This window comes from Myotis brandtii, unplaced genomic scaffold (assembly GCF_000412655.1).
Source record: "Myotis brandtii unplaced genomic scaffold, ASM41265v1 scaffold150, whole genome shotgun sequence".
Classification (NCBI taxonomy): Eukaryota; Metazoa; Chordata; class Mammalia; order Chiroptera; family Vespertilionidae; genus Myotis; species Myotis brandtii.
Window position 1 is genome coordinate 62,633 of NW_005355411.1, and position 8,210 is coordinate 70,842.

At 43.8% G+C, this 8,210-nt stretch overlaps 2 pseudogenes; both read right to left on the reverse strand.

Moving 5' to 3' along the window:
* LOC102256961 overlaps window positions 1-456 on the reverse strand; it is a 44,724-nt pseudogene extending 44,268 nt beyond the window's left edge.
* LOC106725260 overlaps window positions 1-8,210 on the reverse strand; it is a 38,402-nt pseudogene that overhangs the window by 27,281 nt on the left and 2,911 nt on the right.

Below are 8,210 nucleotides of genomic sequence, written 5' to 3' on the forward strand. Positions count from 1 at the left end.
CAACACTCCTCTCTCCCCTCCACCTTCCTCACGGTCCTCCACGCGGGACTGAGCTGCAGGACGGGACAGGCGCCCTCCCCAGGCTGTGGTGTCTGTGTGAGGAGGCGGTGAGGGCCTGGGGGACTCGACTCACCTCAGCCCGTCTCCTCAGCGGGGGCGCCGCCATTGCCCTCTGTGGGCTGAGCGGGCGCGAGTAGAAGCCGCTGCAGGAATGGCGGTCCCTGTCCCGGTCCTGGCGTGGTTTCGTGTGGCGACTCCGACCTTCAGTCCCAGGTGGGAGCTGTGGGCACCACGGGCGGCTCCCACCATTGGCTGTGAGGCGGGAACACCGCTCTCCGGCCTTCTCCACGGGACTGCGGACACGGAAAACCTCACGGCCTGAGACAAAAATCTGAGAAGATGAAATCCCGCCACAAGGATTACCGGTCCCGCCCTCCCGAAGCGGCCAAACAAAAATGCCTTCTCTGACCCTCCATTGGCTCAGCCTGATGCAATTCCAGGCCTGGCCTTCTGGGTAATGTAGTTTCTAAGCTCAAGGCCGGGATCCAGGATTTAGAGGTAAATAGCCCAAGAACACACCAAATACACTAAGGGTCCTCTAGCGCCTTCGGGGGAGGTGATTTCCGGGGCAAGTTTGTTTCTTCTGCACCTGAAGGGCTTTCTTTAGCTGAGGGTTTTGCATATATTTGTTCAAGACTTGCTTTTTCTGAATGGCAAGCATTATTTCTTCATTCAAGGTTTTTGGGCCGAAACTGGTTTGGCTCAGTGGATGGAGCGTCGGCCTGCGGACTGAGGGGTCCTGGGTTGATTCCGGTCAGGGGCATGTGCGTGGGTTGCGGGCACGTCCCCAGTGGGGGATGTGCAGGAGGCAGCTGGTCGATGTTTCTCTCTCATCGATGTTTCTAACTCTCTATCTCTCTCCCTTCCTCACTGTGAAAAATCAATAAAATATATATTTTTTTAAAAAACAAGATTTTTGGCATGTGACTCCCTTGGGCCATATGTATCTGGACGAGGTTGTTCAAGTCTCTAACTGCCTTAACCTGCCTCCATTGAATCCATTATACAAAGTTAAGTTCACAAAACTGACTTAAGGGCATATGTAAGGGCATCTGCTTCTGATGGCATTCAGTGTCAGCACTGCCTGGGCTGCAGGGTGGATAAGATAGTCAAGAAATATATGAAAAGATGCTTAAAGTCACAGATCACCAGAGAGTTGGAAATTAAAGCAACAATTACCTGTCACCTCACCACTTTCACAATTTCTGCCATCAACAGATGAACAAAACAAGTGCTGGGGAGGGTATGGAAAAAAGGGAACCTTAGTACACTGCTGGTGGGAATGCAAACTGGTGCCGCCATTATGAAAATCAGTAGACTTTCCTCAAAAAATTTAGTATGTAACTTCCATTTGATCCAGTGATTCCACTTCTAGGAATATATCCTAAGAAACCTGAAACAATAAGATAGAATATATACTCCCTTCTATTGATAGCAGCACAATTTACAATAGCAAAGATGTGAAAACAGCCCAAGTGTCCATCAATAGATGACTGGATTAAAATGCTATGATACAGCCAAAGTCAGTTTGGCTAATTGGATAGAGCTTCACCCTGCAGACTGAAGGATCCCAGGTTTAATTCAGGACAAGAGTACATGCCCAGGTTGCAGGTTTCATTCCCAGTAGGGAGTGCACTAGAGGCAGCCAATCAATGATTCTCTGTCATCATTGATGTTTCTCTCTCTCTCTCTGCCTTTCATTTCTTCACTGAATTAAAAAAAAAAATTTGTGGAAAATTTATACCATGGAATACTCTACAGCAGTAAAAAAGAACAATGTTTACCTTTACAGACAGCATAGAGGCACCTGGTAAACATCATACCAAGTGAAATCATTCAGTCAGAGAACAAGTATCACTTGATCTGACTCATATATGAAATCTAATTATCAAAATAAAGTGGTGAATGGAGTGGATTCAGGAACATGGAGGCATGGAAGGGAGTACAGAATCTCAGAGGAAAGGAATAGGAGGGGGAAAAAGAAAGAAAAAACAGCCTCAGGTAAGGATTAAACACACAAACACACACACACACAGAAAACAAAGTCACCTGAGCCTTGAGAATTTTCTTCTGTTCTCTTAATGCAATGGGAAAACACTAGCTTTTAAGTGTGCTCTAAATTTGTGTTTATTAATCTGTGTTCAATCAGTTGAGTCTCTGGAATTGATGATAACCTACATGTAACTTTCTCCTGCTTCACATGAGTCAATTGTTTTTGGTGATGTTTTAAGAAATGTCCACACTTGTGGAGAATTTTCCGAAGTTTATGTGACCCAAGCCGGTAACAATGCCAGGAAGCAGAATAACAATAAATTGCTTGGGAGAATGGCAGTTTTGCACCTTTTCCATACGTGAGACTAAAGAAGAAGACATAAATGGGTTACATGACATTCACTGGTGATAAACTGGAGGCAGGAGCTAAGGAGGAAAATCTCTGGGATTGGACAAAAAGTAAAAAAAAAAAAAAAGACAAACTTCTTTTTAACTTTATCTATTAGGTAACAGTTAATAGTTAACACAATAACAATTGGGGCTCTGTGATCTTCTGTGTTCAGAGATTGTGCTCTTAGGAGTCTGTGAAAGTGAAATGTCCCTGAAAACCCAAAGGTATGTTATCCCAGATGCAAAAAGACAACAGACAAGCTCAATAAGGTAAAATTTGACTCTTGCAAAAAATTAAAAAACCACACACACACACACACAAAACAGAACAGACTAGGACATAAATACCCCTGTGACTAGCTTTTACTTGGAAAGTTTTAACTTTAAAGCATCCTATATGGGTACTTTTAGCTTCTGAGTTTGCAAGATTGGCTATGCTATGTCAGGCTCCCTGAGATTACTATGTTTACTGTGTGCCATCATTTTTATCCATACTGGGGAGTTAGAACCTGTGGGTTGAGGAGAAAATTCAATGAGTGGTTTATAAACTCAGGGACCATTTCAGATGTCCTCCTAAACCCAATGCCCCCAGTATTGATGGTGTGCCTTTATTTGGTCAGCTACAAGTAGTCATTCTTCAGGTCAATAAAGTCTTAGGTTCTAAATGTGGTGGAGGTATTCGTAAGGACAAGAAAAAGGTATGTTTCTTGGCTGTGGCCTTCCACAATTTATGAGAAGCACCTGCTAATTAAACCCCAAGTAGTTTATTTCCTGCTGGACCCATTGTTCACATCCTCTCTAACAGAATGATCCCCGTATTGCTGGTGTCCCTTTATTTCATCTCCTAGAAGTATTCACTCTTCAGGTCACTGAAGCCTTAGGTTCTAAATGTGGTGGAGGTAGTATTAAGGACAAGAAAAAGGTCTTTATTTTCTTTGCTGTGGCCTTCCACAATTTATGAGAATCACCTGCCAATTAAACCCCAAGATTGTTGACTCCTCTAATCCAACAACTCCTCTGTTCAAACTGCTGAACAAGAGAAGTTACTTTCAAGGCTACATTCTTGCTACCCCTCCTCCCTGCTATTGTCACACCTCAGAGATCATTTGCACCATGGAGTCTCTAGTCAGTAGAAAGTTTACTTCCCTGAACTACTTCAAACAAACCTCTTTTAAACTCTTCATAACTTTCTCTCTAGTCATATTTTATAGCCTTGGGAAAAATACTGATAGGAAAACTACCTATACATCTGCCAGTCTGTCTCCAGGAATGCAAAGTAACTGTAACTTAAATGGCTCAAGATAAAAGAAATATATGTGCCGAAACCAGTTTGGCTCAGTGGATAGAGCATCGGTTTGTGGACTTTAAAGTCCCAGATTCGATTCCAGTGAAGGGCATGTACCTGGGCTGCGGGCACATCCCCAGTGGGAGATGTGCAGGAGGCAGCTGATTGACACAGGGTTGCCGCTCCTCGGACGTGGGTGGTCTGCTGGTGTGGCTGCTGCTGCTTCTAAAATGGGGACGGGCTTCTTGCAGAACTGCTGCTCCTCGGATGCGGGCGGGCTGCTCACACAGCTTCTGTTCCTCGGATTGGGCAGGCTGCTCATGCAGCTGCTGCTGCTTGGATGAGGGCAAGATGCTTGTGCAGCTGCTGCTCCTCAGACTAGTGCAGGGTGCGGGCTGTGCGCAGCTGCTGCTCCTCGGATGGGGGCAGGCTGCGCAGGGCTGCCACTCCTCAGACGTAGGTAGACTGCTCGTGCGGCTGCTGCTCCTCGGACAGGTCGGACTGCTCGCGTGGTTGCTGCTCCTCAGACGGGGAAGCGGGCCACTCACACAGCTGCTGCTCTTTGGACAGGGGCAGGCCACATGAGGCTGCTGCTCTTAGGCTCAAGGCAGGCTGCTCACGGGGCTGATGCTCCCTGGACAGTTGCGTGCCGCTCACATGTCTGCTGCTCACGTGGTTGAAAAATAATGTGAAAAGAAGTAGGAAATAAAGGAACAAACAAAAAAAGGAGAACAAAGAAAAAAGCAAAAAAAAGCAACTAACAAAAAAAGGGAAAACAAAGAAAAAGGCAATAAAAAGCTAACAAAATAATAATAAAAAAAAAATAAAAATTAAAAATTTAAATGTCATTCCTTTGGCTGGCTTAAGATCCCAGTTTTCTGGCATGTCTGTGATTTTTTTTTCTAAATGATTTTTCTCAGGTGCTACATATCGCATAGTCATGGAGATTGACCCACAGTGTGATGTTGAAAAGCTCTCTGCACTGATTCGGTCTCATATTCCACAGGCCACCTTGGAAGAGTGTACTGGAGCTGAGTTATCATTTATCCTACCCAAAGAACCAGTGCCCATCACCCATGGAATTGAAGGCATTAGGGCACATGGCCCTCCGCAACACGTGGGGAAAAGAATCTCTTCAAATGTCTTAGCATCCCTTGAAAACAAACAAAAAAAAATTCACGCTGCTCCCAGACATACTTGAGTTTGTCACAGATACCACCTCTTTTGAGTGACTTCTGTGTCTCAAAGCATCCATGTTCCCATGAGGACTAGACATACTGCAAAATTATAGGCAGCTATGTAAATTTGGCAAAAACTGCTGAGCTAATTTCTGCACCATAGTCTTCCCCCAAGGGCAAAAATGTTTGAGACCACATAAAAGTTTTCACTTCATCATGCTTGGAGAGCCCAGAATTTCTAATAAACTACCCACACAGTAAATAGAACACCCAGCATTAAAGAAGTCCTAGTAAAAAGCCTTCATTATTTTACAAAGAAAGACACCTGAGACGGGCAGTTCTCCCCTTGATGACTTAGGCACTCAATAAATAAACTCAACATTAGCATGTAGGAAAGTGTGTCCCTCAAAATGGCAGATCTTCTACATAATGTTTACTGGTGCCAACAGTAATCAGTACTATGTGGCGATGCATGGCAGAGATACAAGTAAGAACTAAGGGATGAGGTGCTCCTATTTTCTTCAACAAATTAGACAACACAGTTAGCTTCCCTGGGCCCATGAGGATGGTGATTGATGCCATCTATAGGGACTTTCCTCCTGTATGAACTATCTGATGACGATGAAGATCACTGTTCCCGGTAAAAGATTTCCCACATTCACTGCATTGAAAAGGCTTTTCTCCTGTGTGAACTCTCTGATGATACTGGAGTCCAGTGCGACGGGAAAAAGACTTTCCACATTCCCTGCATTTATAAGGCTTTTCTCCTGTATGAACTCTCTGGTGACTATGAAGGAGTTTGTTAGTGGTAAAAGATTTTCCACATTCACTGCATTTATAAGGTTTTTCTCCTGTGTGAACTCTCTGATGATACCTTATGAAATCCAGACTCTTTTCTGTAAAGCTAATTTACAAATTAGACTGAGAGATATCCCACATTAATTGCACTCATAATGGCTTTCTCCAGTGTGAGCTCTGTGATATTGAAGACCTTTCCTACTTTTTAAAGATTTCCCACATTCACTGCATCTATAAGGCTGTTCTCCAATGTGAACTCTCTGATGAGTACGAAGGTGAGTACTACAGGTAAAATATTTCCCACATTCACTGCATTTTTAAGGTTTTTCTCCAGTGTGAACTCTGATGGTATTGGAGACCAGAGCGACTTGTAAAGGACTTTCCACATTTACTGCATTTAAAAGGCTTTTCTCCTGTGTGAACTCTCTGATCATATTGGAGACCAGTGGGACGAGTAAAAGACTTTCCACATTCACTGCATTTATAAGGCTTTTCTCCTGTGTGCACTCTCTGATGACGACGAAGAACACTGTTCCAGGCAAAAGATTTCCCACATTCATGGTAAAAGCTTTTTCACACTCACTGCATTGAAAAGGCTTTTCTCCTGTGTGAACTCTCTGATGACCACGAAGGTGACTGTTAGTGGCAAAAGATTTCCTACATTCACTGCATTGATAAGGCTTTTCTCCTATGTGAACTCTCTGATGATATTGGAGACCAGTGCTCCTTGGACTGTTTTTGGTCTGAGGAACATTTAGGTGGAGATGTCCTGATTTGGTAAGGACACCCTGCCCCACCTCCCCGCAACTGAAACGATTCTGGAACACATTGAAATTGTAGCTGTTTGCAAGGGAGATCCTGTCCACACCTCTAATGAAAGTCTTCTCTCTCACATGCTGCTGGTGAAATTTTACACTGAAGTAAAACCGTCTTGCACATGCCCCACACCTCAACAGTATCTGTCCGTGTTGTGTTCCCTCCAACTCTATCACGTGGAAAATATTTCCCAAGACTAGTCCACAACTCTCACAGGGGTGGCTCTTCTGGGAAGACAAGGCTACCTTGGGATTCCTTGCTTGTGACATTCCTACAGAAACCTTCTGTTCCGTCGGTACCTCCACGTTCTCTGCTCCACAGCAGCAACCTGTATAAAAGGAAATGCTGGTGAGGTATATGTTGATCTTATGAAAACAAAATATCTTCACTACGATTGTTTATCTGCCATGACTAGGCATGATTCCATAGAAAGATTTTCAAGTTGAGTGAGTTAGATACTGAGGAAACTGCTGTTGTAAATAATGTGGCTCCAAAAGTTAGTTGAAGATGGAAATCTCATCAAGAGAAGGACAGAAGCACAGGAGTACATACAAAGAAGAGAGGGTGCCTCTACTCATTGTTCTTGCACAAACACCTTCCCTAGGACAGTGGTTCTCAACCTTGGCTGCACATTAGAATCGCCTGAGAATCGTTTTAAAATCCTTAATACTGGGCCTCATCCTCCGGATATTCTATTTCTTTGTTACTAATGTTGTGGCCCCACCCCATCACAAAGAATCAGAATTTCCGGAGGATGAGGCCCAGAAATCAGGATTTTAAAAAGATTCCCAGGTGATTCTAATGTGCAGCCAAGGTTGAGAACCACTGTCCTAGAGGAAGGTGTTTGTGCAAGAACAATGAGTAGAGGCACCCTCTCTTCAAAGCCATAAAAATTAATTGTATTAGATCACCGGATATAGAACTTCAATATAATAACAACTGTGCTCTCCAAGGTGCTGCAGGCATGGAACAACGTTGGCTTGCAGTAAAGAGAGACCTGTGAAAGAGGCAGAGGTGCAAAGTCCAAGGAGGTTAAGGTTATCCATGAGCTGGGAATCTAAGTAGAAATGATCAAAATTAGAACTGAATAGTTGGCAAAGTATCAACAATAAGCAGAAAGAAGCATAATCGGGTGAGGACTGGGCAACTGTAACAAAACACTGGCTTTCTAGGTATGAATTTAACAAAGGCCTGTCGTGAATTCCTCCTCAATGACCATTCCCCAAAGAATGACTGCAGGGGGGTTCCACTGTGTCATTCATAAAGACATCTTTCTTCTGTGATGCACAAATTATTCTTCCCCTTCAATTGCATTTGAGCCACTGCATGGGATAAATGATGCAAATCGTCAAAAAAAGAGAAAAGTTGGATGGTCAACACTGTGATCAACAAAGGACAAATGAGATCACAGTTAAACGACCTATGTGAGTGACATCAGCAAGTGGCAGGATCAGAGAGATGAGCTTCTTCCCCCTTCCCAGTGCAAGTAGACAGCTTTCCATGAACAAAAACCCTATAAGAAATGGGAATAAGAGTACCATGAAGACAAACAGTATTACAGACACAAATAGAGGAGAACTGTACAGAAAGGATGACTGGAAACACTGGGTGAACAAATATATTTGAAGACAGCTACAGTCAAAAACAAGGGTCAGAGTTACCTCTAGCAGCCACTGTGCTTCTGCTATCAT